Raw genomic sequence first — 17194 nt, 5'->3', positions numbered from 1 at the left:
AACACAGGCTCCGGACGCGCAGGCTCAGCGGCCATGGCTCACAGGCCCAGCCGCTCCGCGGCATGTGGGATCCTCCCAGACCGGGGCGCGAACCCGGTTCCCCTGCATCGGCAGGCGGACGCGCAACCACTGCGCCACCAGGGATGCCCTGCATTTACTTTTGAAACTACTTATTTGGCATCTAATTTCATACTGCACTTAATTTTTTTTTTTTTTTTTTTTTTTTTTTTTTTTACTAATTTTACTGTTTATTGTGTATTTTCAGATTGTTCTCCAGCAATAGTGGCTCAATTTGTGGCAATAAACACGTGTGTAGTTGTTTGCCTGGCTCTCTACCAACATAGGGTTTGTCAAAGGAAAACTCAAAGTTATAAACATCTAGAAAAAGAAACAAAGACCTACAAAGAAACAAAGACCTATTTCTCCAAATAACACAATGCGGAGCATTTAAAAAGAAAATACCCTGTGAAATTAGGAATGTTTCTGAGTTCAGATCAATCTGTTCAATGCGGAAAGCAGCAACTTTGTGACATGACTTTTATATTCACAAAGGTCAAGACACAGCTTCAATATCTGCATAGAAAAGATGAGGGACAGACTTATTTTTGCAGGAAGTCCAGGTTATCTGAAATGTTCAGCAATTGGACATTGAGGAAAGGATCTCTGAGCTTGAGGATATTTCAGTAGAACCCACCAGAAATGAAAAGTGAACGAAGACCGAAAAAATCGGAACTGTGGGACAGTTACAAAAGGTGTAACGTATGTGTAATGGGAATAACAAAAGGAGAAGGAAAAAAAAGGAAGAGAAGAAATATTTAAAATAATAATAACTGAGAATTTCCCCCAAATTGATGTCAGATACCAAATTACAGATCCAGAAAACTCAGAACACCAAACAGGAAAAATGCCAAAAAAATTACAACTTGGCTTTCTGTATTTTGAATATGATATGCCAAAGTCAAAGAAAAAAATTCTGAAACAAGCCAAAGGTAAAATATACCTTACCTATAGAGGAGCAAGGGTAAGAATTACATCTAACTTCTCATAAACCATGCAAGCCAAGAAGAGAAGTGGAGTGAAACATTTAATCTGATGAAAGAAAAAAAGCCACTTACCTACAGTTCTGTACCTTGAGAAATTTTCCTTCAAAAGTGAAGGAAAAGTAAAGACTTCCTCGGACAAACAAAAATCGAGGGAGTTTGTTCCTAGTGGGCCTTGCCTTGCAAGAATGTTAAAGGAAGTTCTTTAGAGAAAAGGAAAATAAGTCAAAAACTGGGATCCACATAAAGTAAGGAAGAGCATCAAAGAAGGAATAAATGAAGGTAAAATAAAAACTTTTTATTTTTCTTAGTTGATCTGATAAGTTTGTTCAGAATAGTAATACCAACAATGTATTCGATTATGTATGCTTATGTGTAAATGAAATGAATGATGGCCATGATACAAGAGACATGATTAGAGTATGCCAAAGGTTGGAGAAAGATACACCATGCTAATACTAATCAAAAGAAAGCAGGAGTAGGTATATTTAGAAAGAGTGGACTTCAAAGCAGGATTGTTATCAGGGATGAAGAGGAGAATTGCATAATGATAAAGGGATCAATTCTCCAGGAAGACATAACAGTTCTCAATATGTATATGCCTAACAGAGCATCAAAATAGATGAGGTAAATCTGAAGAAAGTATATGAAAAACAAATTGCTGACAGTAACTTTGTCAGCCTTTGAGCATGATTATGTTTATTTTTAATTGGAAAATACCTGCAAAAACTGAAATATATTAATACCCTTTATCTATATAAAATTCACCTAAGAAGCCTGATTTTTTTGTTTTTCCGTTTGAAAATAAAAATAAACAAAATAGCTCTAAGAGTATTGCACTAAAAAAAAAAAAAAAAAAAGAGTATTGCACTGATCAAACATCTGGGTAGTGTCAAATATAGCTAATTATTTTTTAATATGCTTTCTTTTAAAAATGAAGGAATACATCTCTGTATCTATCTAATACATCTCTAGTATCTAGCTAGGTAGCTAGCTAGCTAGTCATTTAGGACACTTAAACATAATTTACATGTAAAAGAAGTCTTAATAATTTTATTATTTTGAAATTGGAACTTGAATTTGCAAAAGACAAGGCAAGAAGAGTCATCAGAAGAGATAAAATATGGATATATATCACAAGTAACTAAATACAATAATTATTAGGTAATTTTTAAAACAGCAATAAATAAAAATTATGAATTAAACGTTTTCAAAGAATAAGAAACTTTAGTTGAAATGATTAGAATATGCCAAAAACCACAGAATTATTTTGATGATAAAAAGGGACTTTATTTGCGCAGGGTATAACTTGGCCCTTTTAACAAAGAAAGCACAGATTTTACTTTTACCTTTTTGGATTATCATCTATATGATGATATACAATAAAGGATTCATGAATTTTTTTCTCTCATAAATAAAGTCATCAAATTTATCCAACTTTGGCAAGCTCATTTCATAGTTCTTTTCAAGCTTTTTATTTCTAACTATTATTCAAGCTCATTATTTCTAAATATTATAAACCCAAGCAAATGAGGTTCATTTCTCAGACCTACATTTATGGTACAAACCATCAGATTTGTACTTCATTATATGCTTTTACATTCTGGCATATTTTTCCTTTAGACTAAATTATTCTCTTATACCTCATAATAAACCAATATATATTCATTATTTTGTTTACATACCTTACATCCCATATTTTTACATTTCTTAAAAATGAACATGAACTTTAATATAACTAAGATTCGTTTGCCTTTTTAAAGTGTTAACTGATGACTACTCTGTAACATAGTAAATAAGAGCCCAGGTATTTTAAAATTAAGCTGTTCCTATATAAAGACTATTAACTGACTCAAATTAAGGTTAGTTTAGGACCTTAAAATTAAAGACATGGAAATTATAATTTAGGCTAACATGAAATCCTTATGATTTGTAGTATCATATGCATTGATCTCTTTTAAACCATTACTTACTAGTAATTAATTCAGTTGAAAACAAAATTTTGTGGTTTTCTAAGTGGTATTAGTTTATCTGACGCACCAAACCAGTAGAAGTAGTTTGGGAAATTCACAATAGTCTATTCTTTAGAAAATAAATCCAAGTCTTGCATATACTAGAATGTTGTGCTAGCATTATTTTTACATGGTGGTAAAATCAGGAAGAAGATATAGAACACTTTCTATTAAATCAGTTATGATAAATCTGTTCTGAAAGTTATTAAATTAGTTAATTAGTCCAGAATTATCTTGAGGAAGAAAATTACATGAGTTTTTTTCTTACACAATGATATACCAGATATTAAAATTTTTAAGTTGTTTAGAGTAATGTTTTTCTTTTTATCTTATAACCTAATAACTAAGGGCATTCATTAAATTCACAGGTCAAAGCTTTCTTAAAAAAATTAAAATTTTTTATTTTGAGATAATTTTATATTTACATACAGTTGTAAGACCTAATGCAGAGAGGTCCTGTGTACTCTCTACCCAGTATCTCCAATGGTAAAATCCTGCAAAACTATAATTTATTAATGTTAATCAGATTTCCCTGATTATACTTGTGTGTGTATTTAAGTTCCATGCAATTTTATCACATATATGAGTTTGTATATCCACCATCTTCAGGTTACCAAATAATTCCGTCACCACAAGAATCTCTAGTTGGTGTCCTTTGATGACTGCATCCCTCCCCCTCCCTCCTCCACCCCCTTCAATCCATTCCTAATCTATGGTGACCTCTCCCTCCTGCACCCACTACCCCTAGTTACCACTAATCTGTTCTTCAGTTATATAATTTGTCACTTCAAAAATGTCATATAAATGGAATCATATTATATGTAACCTCTTGGGATTGACTTTTTTCACTTAGCATAATTTCCGGAAGATTGATCCAAGTTGTTGTATGCCTCAATAGTCCATTTCTTTTTATTACTGAGCAGTGTTCCATGGTATGGAGGTACCACACTTTGTTTAACCATTCATCTATTTAAGGGCATCTTGGGGTGGTTCCAGTTTTTAGCTGTTACGAGTAAAGCTGCTATGAACTTCCATGTACGGTTTTTTACATGAACATAAGTTTTCATTTCTCTAGGATAAATGCCCAAGAACTTACTGCTGGGTAGTATGATAATCGTACGTCAGTTATAAGAAACTGCCAAACTATTGTCCAGAGTGGCTTTACTCTTTTACATTCGCATAGACAACATAGGAGTGATCCAGTTTCTCAGCATCCTCTCCTGCATTTGGTGTCATCACTATTTTAGCCATTATGATGCATGTGAGAGATATTACATTGGGGCTTTAATTTGCCTTTGCCTAATAATGATGCTGAATATCTTTTCATGTGCTTACTTGCTATCTATGTATCCTCTTTGGTGAAATGTCTGTTTATATCTTTTGACCATTTTATAATTAGATTGTTTTTTATTCTGTGAGTTTTAGAGTTCTAGATACTAGGACTAGATACTAGTCTTTTGTTGGATATGTGTTTTGCAAATATTTTCTTCCAGTCTGTTGCTTGTCTTTTCATCCTTTTAACGATGTATTTCTGAGAGGAAAAGTTTTAACTTTTGATGAAGTCTAATTTATCAATTTTTCCTTTCATGGATCAAGTTTTGGTATCAAGTCTAAGAACTCCTTGCCTAGCCCTAAATCCTGAAAAATTTCTGACTTTTTTCTAAAAGTTTTATAGTTTTATATTTTAAATTGATCCATTTTGAGTTAATTTTTGTTTGAGTTGTGAGGCTTAGAGTTCATTTTTTGTCTATATAGGTCAAAGCTTTTTGTTTTGTGTGCGTGTATGTTGCAGCTCTAATAATAATTAAAAAAACATTTTAAAGAGCCAACGCATTTAAAACATAAATCTCTTCCTGGAAATATTGTAAGTTGACACTCCTGTCTTTAAGACAAAACCTGCTGAAATCATCACCTTCCCTTATATTTAATGTATTTGCTGTCCTGGAATCAGGCTCAGTATATACATGAGGCTGTCCCTCTTTCAGTGTCAACTACCTGCACCTTGTAGTGTTGAGGAGTCAGTAATGCCACCCGTTGTTAATTTGCTGTAGACTAACTTTTCTCTGAGAAAAGACCAGAGAAAATGTGTACATCCAGTCATTCAAGAGGGATCCTTTGTGACTATTTCCTCCTTATTCTACCAGCATAAGACTTGATCATCTGATGCTTTGATCATCTGATGCTTTTTCTATGACTCTCCATAATTCCTACCATTTTTTTCTTTTCTAATTTTAAATTCCTCTTATTTGTACATCAAACTCTGATAATATTAGCAGCAATAAGGATTACTTATCAAATGATTATTTTGCACCAAATATATATTTTTTCTCGTTCCTCACAATTGTTTATGCAACGTACACTTTATTTTACTCATTTTACAGGTGAGAACACTGAGACTTGGAGTTTTTTTATTTCAATGCTTTTACTTTTTCCACTAAGACCTTCTCCCTTTCTACAGACATCCTATAAATTAGGCCATTGCTATTATATTGAAATGTGATAATCTGCCACAATTTTTAAATATTTATGAAATTCTTAGATAACTTTTATCACTACCTTGCCTCCAAAGTTCTTGAATTTATTTAATTTGTCTCATTATACTACTACTCCCTGCTCCTTGAATGTGTAGTAACAATCCCATTCTCATTTATCTTCCTTATGGCTCTGGAAAACTTTGAATTTGCCATTTTTGTTTTTGTCACTTTAACAGCTTCCCTGTTGCCTAACTTCAAAAACATACTGCACTATTCAAAGGAATAAAACAATTTAGCCTTCAGAATTGAGTAGATTCATCCCCTAAGTGAAAGGTGAGCATGAAGGATTCTCAAAGTTCTTTATATTTGGTTCCTTTTCTAGTTGTTTGCAAGCAACCTCTTAGACCTTTATTTGAAACTTTGTCTTATCTTGTGTTTCAAAATAATGTTCTAGCTTAATGGATTATGAATAAAATTCTGCCAAAAGATTTTTGTAAAATGTATCCATAGTCCTGCCTAAATATATAACATTATTATTTTAAGTGGATACCATATTGGATCTGATGATTTTTATAACAAAATTAAATAATGTAATGTTTTACATTGGTATTTAAAAATGGAAGGAGTACTTTTCCATGCCTTTGACAGAGTTGACCATAAATCAACCCATACAATTTTAAAAGCAAATAAAACCCACTTCATGCCTCTCCATTCTTAACATTCTCTGCCTGCAAGTGTAATAGCTTGTTTTCTACTGAGCTCCATCACCTCTACCTGAATGCCTTAAAATATGACATTAGTGTTTTTCTCCCCTTGTTCCTTCAACAACTTTAGTATCTAGCTATCTTTTACTACTTTCCTATATAAGAACTTTACTCCAGATGAACTCACTGTCTCTATAAAGCTTTCTCTCACCTTTCTTTCACTCTTATTATTATTCTACCCAATGTATTCCTTTCTTCACTACAATCTTTTCAGTCTTAGGCAGTATTTAACATTGATACAAAAATATATCTTCTTTATCTTTTTCGTCATCCTCCAAAGTCCACTCATCTGTCCTTCTCTCCATCCATGCATCTACTCATCCACCCAGCTTTTTATCCAGTAACCCAACAACTGTCCACAGGATCCATAATATGTGCTAGACGTTGTGGTAAACTCTTGAGTTATAAAGACATATATCAGGTTCAGTGACAATACAGGTATAATTTATCTTAAGGGAGTTGAGAGACATTCCACTTGGGTGGCTGCTTGAAGGATCAGGAATGTTTGACAACTGGAGAAGTGTAAGGCGAACGTTTGAGACAGAGGCAGTAAGTGCAAAGTTGTGAACATTGGTGAGAGAAAGTGAGTGCCGCTCAGGATCTGCGAGAGATCCGGTGCTATGATAGCATAAAGTACAATGAGGTAGGAAACAAGGCTGAAGGAATCATGAACACTCAAAATCCAAAGAATTTGAGACTTTGTGATAAGGTTGTTTTATTTGATTTATTTTTTTAAATAAAATTGTTTATCGTTAAGGTGTACAACATGATTTGATACACATATATTAATACAGAGTGAAGTGATTACTACAGTCAAGCTAATGTACATATCTTATCCTCACACAGAGTTCCCACTTTTTCTGTGTGTCACTAGAAGTCTACTTTCTTAGCAAATTTCCGGTATTCAGTACAGTATTATTAACTATAGTCACATTTCTGTACATTAGATCTCTAGAGGTATTCATCCTACATAGTAGCAACTTTGTACCTTTTGGCAAACATCTCCTCATTCCCCTTACCTCCCTGTCCCTGGTGACCACCATTCTATTCTCTGCTTCTATATATTTGACTTTTTAGATTCCATATATAAGTGAGGTCATGCAGTTTTTAAGACCTAATGATATTCCATTGTATATATATACCACAATTTATTTATCCATTCATCTGTTGATGGATACATAGGTTTTTCTGTATCTTGGCTATTGTGAATAATGCTGCAATGAATATGGGAATGCAGATATTTCTTCAAGGTAATGATCTTTTTCTTTTGGCTATATACCTAAAGGAGAAATTGCTGGATCATATGGAGTTATAGTTTCAGTTTTTTGAGGCTGTACCTGTTTACATTCCCACTAACAGTGTACAAGTGTTCTTTTTCTCCACATCCTCGGTCACGCTTGTTATATTTATTTATTTATTTTTGTAATAGACATCCTAACAGATGCAAAGTGATATCTTATTGTGGTTTTGATTTGCATTTCCCTGAGGATTAATGATGAGTACCTTTTCACGTATCTTTGGTCAGTTGTATTTCTTCTTTGGAAAAATGCGTATTCAGGTCCTTTGCCTATTTTTAAATCATTATTCTTTGTTTTTTGTTCTTGTTTGTTTTTGATCTTGAGTTGTATGAGTTCCATATATATTTTGAATATAAACCCCTTATCCAATGTATGGTTTGCAAATATTTCCTCCCATTCCATAGGTTGCCTTTTTATTTTGTTGATTGTTACCTTTGCTGTGCAGAAGCTTTTCTGTTTGATGTAGTCCCACTTGTTTAATTTTACTTTTGTTGCCTGAGCTTTTGGTAGCATATCCTAAAAATCATTGCCAAAGCCAAGGTCAAGGAAATTTTCCTCTAAGCTTTCTTCTCAAAGTTTTATGGTTTCAGGCCTTACTTTTCAGTCTTTAATTCATCTTGAGTTGGTTTTTCTGTATAGTGTAAGATGAGAGCCCAGTTCAGCTAATTAAGACCTGGCTCAGCTGGGAGTATCACCCATCATACCAAAAGCTGTCTCACCTTGGCTTGGACCTCTCTACTCACGGCACCTGGGTTCCCAGCATGAAGGTCCCAAGGAGTATCCATAAGGCAGGCATTCCAAGAGACAAAGCAGAAGTGGATTTTTTTTTTTTTTAATAACCTAGCGAGGAAGTCTTTGGTCAGTTGTATTTCTTCTTTGGAAAAATGCGTATTCAGGTCCTTTGCCTATTTTTAAATCATTATTCTTTGTTTTTTGTTCTTGTTTGTTTTTGATCTTGAGTTGTATGAGTTCCATATATATTTTGAATATAAACCCCTTATCCAATGTATGGTTTGCAAATATTTCCTCCCATTCCATAGGTTGCCTTTTTATTTTGTTGATTGTTACCTTTGCTGTGCAGAAGCTTTTCTGTTTGATGTAGTCCCACTTGTTTAATTTTACTTTTGTTGCCTGAGCTTTTGGTAGCATATCCTAAAAATCATTGCCAAAGCCAAGGTCAAGGAAATTTTCCTCTAAGCTTTCTTCTCAAAGTTTTATGGTTTCAGGCCTTACTTTTCAGTCTTTAATTCATCTTGAGTTGGTTTTTCTGTATAGTGTAAGATGAGAGCCCAGTTCAGCTAATTAAGACCTGGCTCAGCTGGGAGTATCACCCATCATACCAAAAGCTGTCTCACCTTGGCTTGGACCTCTCTACTCACGGCACCTGGGTTCCCAGCATGAAGGTCCCAAGGAGTATCCATAAGGCAGGCATTCCAAGAGACAAAGCAGAAGTGGATTTTTTTTTTTTTTAATAACCTAGCTGAGGAAGCCACATAGGGTCACTTCTTCTGTAGTATGCATAGTATATTGGATGAAGCAGGCACTGCCCTTCCAGATTCCAGGGGAGGGGAATTAACTCCACAGCTTGATAAGGAGGATAAAGTCACACTATAGAATACAGTCTATAGTGTGTATACAGAATACTGGGAGATTTGGGGAAATATAATCTGCCATGGTTGTTGGTAGCTGCTGGCAGGTTGGGAGGGGTTTTGGTAAAAACATTGTCTTAGAGGTGTCTAAGTCTATTTCTACAGGAAAAAAAGTCTAAGGAAATATTAATGGTTAGGAACACTGAAAGGTAATTTACAGAATACTCATACAACTCAGTGGAGATTACAGTATTGCAGCTTTGCGCTTACACATTTTTCATTAACGGGTTTTTTTTTCTGAGCTCTGGACAACAGCACAAAATACCATTTGTCACTAGTTTTTTCGAATGATAAATTGAGTTGCTACAAATTTTCATTAAGGTTATTATTAATATCTCCTATTACTGCAAGCTTCTAAGTACTTCATTTATAACATCACTGGTGGTTCTTCACTTACATTTTATCATAGTGGCTGTCTAGAAAGATAGAATATTCGATATGCAGTAGAGACAAATGATGGCAGAAAAATGGATTCTGAATGTTGCTTGAGAAACCACAATTCTCTTCACTGAGTTGAGACTCTAGAATTGCCCACACTTAATCATCAACTGTTCATTTTTTATGTTTTTGCCATCTGGCCCACTGAATAGAAAACAATAAGACTACTACCTCTTTGGAATTTTCTGTTAAACCATTCCCTTTCCTAAGGTGAATGAGATATATACACACGTATGGTCATATGATTTTTTGGTTCATCTGTTTCTTTTTGTTCCTATACCTGTTACCAGAATAACATATTTTCTTAAGTCTGTACTTTTTTTTTGTATAAACTTTGTTGACAAATTCTTTTCATATCTTTACTAATCATGGGGAAATCTACTTAGCTTAATCAATAATCCATTTCTTAACTTGATTATTTCTGTGCAAAAAAATGGTCCCTGTATTTAAGGTAATTTCCAATTTAGTTATGAAAGCAAACACAGACAGTCTGTCATAGGAGCAAAAGAGAAATAATGTGTGCATTGATTAACATTTATCAGCAATCCTTTTCTTTTTATACTTTTCTGGGCCTTTTATGAGGCTAATTGTGGGTGGTAGAAGTAAAGAAAGGAATTATAGTAAATTTCAAAAAATAAAAAGAGATGAATTATTAAGTTGCTATATCATTATTAACAATAATATACTTATTATTATCAACAACAGTATACTATACTTTAAAAAATGTTCCTATGCTTTCATGATAAAAGTAATACAATGCTCATTGTAGAAAATTTGGAAAATATGAAAAAGAAAGTGAAATTTGCCCATATTCTCCCATTTCAGTGGAAGCTATTCTTAATATTTTAGTGCATTTTCTTCTAGACCTACATGTACATATGTGTGTGTTTTCTATGCAAAAACATTGAAGTCATAGTGCAGTGGTGGTTGTGGTGGATTGTCACTCAGCAGCTGATCTCACCTCCTTCCGGTGTGCTTTACTGTACTGCAGAAGCCAGAAAGATAAAAACGTATATTTTCTAGATGCTCTTGTAGAAAAATATTTCGGATGTAAATTGGTTTTGGCAGTTAGATGCTTCTTGTGAGTTTTGTAGGGGTTAGGTTGGGCAGCAGCTTTCTGCCTTGTAAACATTCTTGCTGTTGCCACTAGCAAACACAGCTGTAGAGATGATTTTTTTTTTTTTTTGCTACAGTTGCATTCCAGGGTCCACTTGCTTGCTTCATGGGTATCTTGGGGCAAGTTAGTGATAGCAGTAGCTTCTAAATCCTTGGATGTAAATGATTCCAGAGAATCTCTTGATTCTTCAACTTCCCAGTTGTGATGCTGATTTTAAGTCCATAGGCAAAGTTGGCTATTTTATTAGAGTGATTCAATTATTGTAACAAAGCCTAAAATGTCACTGCTTTGACACTTTATTTTTTATGTTTTTTAAAAAATTTATTATTTAAAAAAATTTTAATTGAAGTTTAGTTGCTGTACAATATTATATGTTACAGGTGTATAATACAGTGAGTCACAATTTTTAAAGGTTATACTCTATTTATAGTTAATATAAAATATTGGCTTTATTCCCTGTGTTGTACAGTATATCCTTGTAGCTTATTTTATACCTAATAGTTTAACACACTTTAATAGTTTTTAAATAGTTCAGCGCCAGTACTCCTGGTTGGCTGACACTTTCCTTCCATTTTGTGGCTCTGGAATCCCCTAGGCTTCATCATCTTTGTGTCCAACTGGCAGAAAGAGAAAGGGATTGTGGAAAAAACACATGTTCCTCTTAAAATCCCTGTCCCTGAAATGACACACATAACTTCTGACCATATCCCACTGGTGAGGCCATTATTAAGTGACCTGGCTTTACCTACACTCAAGGAAGATGGGAAATGTGATCATTGGGCAGTCATTTCCCAGTAACAACTCTATATTAAAGGGACATGAAGTTTGTATCTGCAACAATGGCTTATTCTGGGTGTCATTCTTAGAATACCAGACAATGGAACCCATTCCTGCATCCCTTGCAATCCCTTCAATAAAACTTTCAGTAGAAGAAACATTTTACGTGTATATGGAGGGCCTACACTGTGTCAGATATTGGGAATGCTAGCAAGAACTAAGACAGTTCTACTTTCAAATACATAAAAGTCTAGGAGGGGAGATGACTTTGTAAACCAACCACTGTAGTACATTTGATAAATGCTGTAATGCAAATTACTTTGCTGTCCATAGTCAACACAGGGAAATCAACACCTAGCCTCAATGCCCTGCCAACCTAAAGCAGTAGGTTAAGCTAGAGTCTTTGATTTCTATGCCAGATATATACAGCCTATATAGGAACGCCATGTGAGCCTAACTGATTTGTCCTAATTATTTGTCTAGGTGTTAGAAAATTAGTAGTCAGACACTTCTCCAGATTTCTAGGTTTGCAATTTTCTTTCTTGGTCTGGAGGAATAGCATGGACTTCTTCCACTGCAGTACGAAATATTCCTACTGCAAGTTTTCTAAAGAATTGTCGTTTCAGCGTTTGCCTCCACTGATGGGAAATGCACCACCTCTTGAGGGGCCTGTACTAACAGCTCCTGTTCCTCTGTTGTGCCTCCTCTTCCCACAGAAACTTAGCTGCGCCAACAGACGCCAGCCTTCTGAGAGTCAGTATGGCTTAGTGGTTAGGAGCTTGGGCTCTGCAGTCAGCCTGCTTGATTTCGACAAGTAGTTTCGGAAATTAACAAATATGTGAACTTGAGTAAGTTATGTAAACTTTCTTTGCCTCAGTTTCCTCATTGGTATCAGGAGGATAACAGAAATACCTACTTTATGCAGTTGATACGAAGATCAAATGAGACAATTAAACAAAACTTAGAGTAAAGTGACTGGGATATAGTAAATGCCTAATAAATGTTGATTATTGTAATTTTCATTATTGTTTACAGGTTTGGTCCCAGCCCAGTCTCAGGATTGTCCCTGTGACAATCCTAACTAGGGAATTACAACTACAAGTAACTTTAGTTTCCATTCATCTCCATCAATACTCCTTATACCCAGGGCCAATAGAAAATATTTTAGTGGGTGGCATGATGAATAAAGAGAACGTGAATGCAAGAGGAAATTAAAGACATATTCGTGAACCAAATTTATTTCTAGACCATTTGCATAAAGGGTGTCAGACGGGTGGAGTCCATCGCCATCGAAGAGTTTGATGAAGCTGTGTTGAAGGAGCAGTGTTGAACAGTGATTAAGCGCTCAGCATCTGCAGTCAGCCAGAACCTGGTTTAAATTCCAGCTCTGCCTCTTTCTTCCTGTTTCACTTTGGGGCAAGTTAACTGATTCAAGCCATGGTTCCTTTAATTATAAAATAGGGGAATATAATAAAACTAACATCATGAGATTGGTGTGAGCTTTAAATGAGATGATGACTATACGCTGCTTAGCAGAGTGTATCCATAGGACAAGCAGAGTAAGAAGGGGCATCGACTAAATGGGCTGAGCCCACTGAAGGAGACATCCAGTGTTTCCCCCCAGAAGATGGAGGTATGAGAATGAGGGGTTGACGGGCCTTGCCACAATCGGTCCCTTTTACTGTGGCCCCGTTCCCCATTTAACAGTGGGTTTGGGAATACTTTATGCTGAGTACAGGGCAAAAGGCTGCTTGAGTGGGAGAAATGGTAGGAAACCTTAATTTTAGTTGGCTTTTGCCGTGGAGGCTTCCTTCTCTTACAAGCTTAAAGCTAAAGTAGAAGTGTGCTATCAATGATTCAATCTTTACAGAAGTTGCATGCAGACCTACATCCTTGATCTTTTTCCCTTTTAACACTTATAATGCTAATGGAATTACCTTGTTGTGGTGATCTTATTGTATGGTGCTTAAGATTTCTAGTGGCCTTTCTCATTTGTTATTCATAGTACAAATAAATTTCTCCCACAAACATTATTTTGTCTGTATTTACAGCCACTCCGCATCACTCGCATTACCACCTGAGCTCCGCCTCCTGTCAGCATTATGGTGAGTTGTATAATTATTTCATTATCTATTACAATGTAATAATAATAGAAATAAAGTGCACAATAAATGTAATGCGCTTGAATCATCCCGAAACCACACCCCCCCTCCAATTCCGTGGAAAAGTTGTCTTCCATGAAACTGGTCCCTGGTGCCAAAAAGGTTGGGGACCACTGGTGTAAATAAGTAAAGAAATGAAGGGCACAGTTTACTATAAATTTACAATTTATAGCTTAGGGTTCACTGCAGGGGGAAGATTTCCATTTAGACTACCACCTCTAACAAAATGTAGAGGTAAGTCATGTGAGAGGGAAAGAAGGAATTTAGTGACATAATCAAATCCAGGTTTAGGGGTGGGGGAAGAAAAAGGTAAGAAGGCTTTCCAGAGGGGTGAGTCTTGAGATAAATCAAAGAAAGGGCTGGCTCTTCTGTGAAAGGGAGTGGGGGAGCAGAGACACATAGAAGTGTGAGAACATGGTATTTGGAGAAACTGCCAGAATTTGAGCATGTTGAGTGGAAAGTACAGCAGGAAAATTGTGAGAGGCGAAACCTAAGGAATCAGCAGGAGCCAGATATTGTAAATTCTGATACTTTATGGCAGGAGTTACTGTGCCAGTTCAGAGAGGCTAGGGATTCATTGAAGATTTTAATCTAACTAGGATAAGGAATGGATGTGATCTGTCTTTAGATTTAGAAAGCCCACACTGACAGATCTGACCTGAGAAAAAGTAACTTAATTTTATAGTGATTGCTTAGTTTACTTGCTGCAAATGGAAGAGATGACAGTTCAAATCAGTGAGAGCATAAAATGAAGTCAAAATTATGTGTGCAGACTTTGTCCTTGCTTACTAGTTGAGAAAGAAGTACATATTGAAACTAAGAAAAAAAAGACTAATGATGAGATTAAAGCCATCTGGAAAAAAAAGAGAACATATTCTTGGGTGCCTGAAGAGAGAAAACATAGAGTTGCAGGAAAAATAAGCTTGGAGGGAAATAATAAAGAGCTTTGGAGAAAAAAAACAAGTTTGAACAAAAGACGTGCAGAAAACAGAATAAAAGCCTAAAGCAAGACAAAAAAGATATTTTATTAAAAGATGGAAACGGAGCGGGAAGTAATTGAATGATTCTAACATGTGGAATCAGCCATTAATCGAGTCAAAGAAGAAAGGGTACAAAAGCACATTGCCAACTCATATAGAAGCTCAATTTTTAATTTGTCTTTTCCTACATAGTGCAATATGTGAAGCAATCTAGTTAGACAAAACACGTTCGTTATAGTCTGAATAATTTCCCCACAAACAAAAATGTTTTGTTTCAAATGTTAAGTGTGCTACAAAATATTGAGCTCTTTCCTAAGAATTCATATGTACTCTGCTGTGTAACACTTAGTAATGGGTAGAGTCCTAACAGGATTTAGGTCTGATGAGCAGTCATAAGTTTAAAGCTCACTGTTTAGAAACTAAATTGTTTAGATATTTTATTAGAATTGGTAGATATTTTATTGGAAACATGAAAGAGAAGAATTTTTGATGGGGCTGTCAGTGTTTTCTGATTTGATCCATTTAAGAATTTTCTGGGCTTTCTGGAGGCATTATGAATAGTATAACATCTCAGCACAGTAGATGTGAGTGGGTGGGGCAGTGGGTAGCCACATTTGTTGTGCGGTCTGAAGGATTTTAGAAAAACTCCAAATTCTCTCTCTTGCCCAGGTTGTCAGTGCTTGAAATTTTATCCTGAGGATTTTTTTTTTTTAGTAAGTGTTTTCCATTCCTTGAGGACCTGAAGCCCAAATATTCCTTGATGTCGTTAAGGTCTTTATTAACGCCTATGAATTTAATCGTTGTGGAAGCGTGGAATTGTGGAGCTAAAAATAAGCTTAAAGATCCAAATTCACCTCTCTCAGCCCAGGCAGTTTAGGTAACTGGTCCCAAATCACAATTGTGGACACAGAACTAGCTCAGTTTATTTGCGTCCTAGTTGGTTGCTTTTACTTAGTGATGGTGGATCGTTTTTTCTGAGAAGCAAGGGCCAAGGACCTGAGAGTCTTGGGCTTCATGTGGGCACAGAAAGGACAAAATGGGTGAAGGTGGAAGGTAGAAATACAAGAGAGATTTCACCTTCTTCTCGCTTGGTTGGCTGCTTGTGAACATGCAGAGGAAAAGGGTAGTTTGGCATAAAGTCTACTAAGGTTTTGAATCATTTCCTCCCAAATAGAAGTATTTACAGTCTTTAACTTGGGTGTTAGCTACTTTATAATGGAGAAGCTAACTTGTTTGGGACTTTCTCTTTCCTTTGTGTTAGTGTCTCAAGCAACAAACTTTCTCTGCTGCAGAGTTGTTGCACTAAACACAAGACTAAGGCCATGAAATTCAAGTATTTTCCAGTATTTTCTTCTTCTCCAGCTGTGTTCTCTGATTACAGAGTTAGTGTTTGGAACTCTTACTCTTTAAATGACCCTTATATATATTCCAGTGACCAGGAAACCTGCAGCTTTTCCCTTACTCTTTTAAAGTGCCATTTCAGTGCTCAGAAAACATTTCATCCATCAGCGGTATCAATACTTTTCATGCTGTGAAAGTTGTCTGTCCTGGCTTCTTGCACAAATAATGAGCATGCAGAGCTGACCCAAATTCTACAAAAGAACTGCATAATATAAGCTAATCATTATATAAAAAGTGCATCGAGTGGCTCTATAATAAATTTTGAGAGATCTACAAAATAAAATGCACACCATGTCAGCTCTTTAATATGCCTTGTCAGTGTTAGGAAAAACATATTTTCTTTTACTATTTCCTGTTCTCTCCAAATTTCTCTCCTAAATAAAAGTTTCAGTGCTTAGTGTAAAAAATATAAACAGTAGATATAAATATAAAAAATGATTGGTAGTTTCCAAAGAGAGTTCCCATCCAAAGAAATAAGTACTGAAACTATGGTATGTTTCTTCATCTGTAGGTATTCATAGAGAATGTGTACACACACACACACACACACACACACACACACACACACACACTTATAAAGTGGACCATGACATACGTTTTATTCTATAACCTGCATTTTCCCATAATAATATACCATGGGAAACTTTCTGTTTCATAAAAAGAAACCTATGTAATCATTTTAAATGGGTGTATGTCCCATGATATAGTTAACTATATTAACTATAGTTATCTGTTGATGAACACATAGGTTATGTTCCAAATTTTTCATTATTACAAACTGAGTCACCCATGTCTGTCCAAGGCACACAATTATAGCATCCCAATAAATTGCCACCACCTTTCTTTTTTGCCTTCCTGGCACTTCCTGTTTGTGCCATGTAGCTGGCTCTTTAATATGCTCTTTGTTGTACCTGGCACTGTTAGTATATATTTTAATATATGTTCAGTTTTTCTGTGCAGTGTGTAAGCCCCCTGGAGAATGGAATTAGGTCTTCTATTTCTTTATTCCCTCTCCCTTAATGTATAACACAGACCATTGATATAGTAGGAGATCCTCAAATATTAATACTTGATTTTTATTT

At 35.3% G+C, this 17194-nt stretch overlaps 1 long non-coding RNA gene across 2 annotated transcripts in view; it reads left to right on the top strand.

Moving 5' to 3' along the window:
- The window catches only part of LOC114487006 (uncharacterized), a 345568-nt gene that overhangs the window by 29863 nt on the left and 298511 nt on the right, over positions 1 to 17194 (top strand). For both annotated transcript variants that reach the window (XR_003681570.2, XR_008618368.1), the window contains 2 exons: positions 266 to 1322; positions 13621 to 13674. This is a non-coding gene — a long non-coding RNA (uncharacterized lncRNA). The remainder of the gene's footprint in view (positions 1 to 265; positions 1323 to 13620; positions 13675 to 17194) is intronic.

The sequence above is a fragment of the Physeter macrocephalus genome, chromosome 10 (genome assembly GCF_002837175.3).
Source record: "Physeter macrocephalus isolate SW-GA chromosome 10, ASM283717v5, whole genome shotgun sequence".
Taxonomy (NCBI): domain Eukaryota; kingdom Metazoa; phylum Chordata; class Mammalia; order Artiodactyla; family Physeteridae; genus Physeter; species Physeter macrocephalus.
The sequence above is the reverse complement of the archived record's forward strand: the minus strand, read 5'-3'. Positions and strand labels throughout refer to the sequence as shown.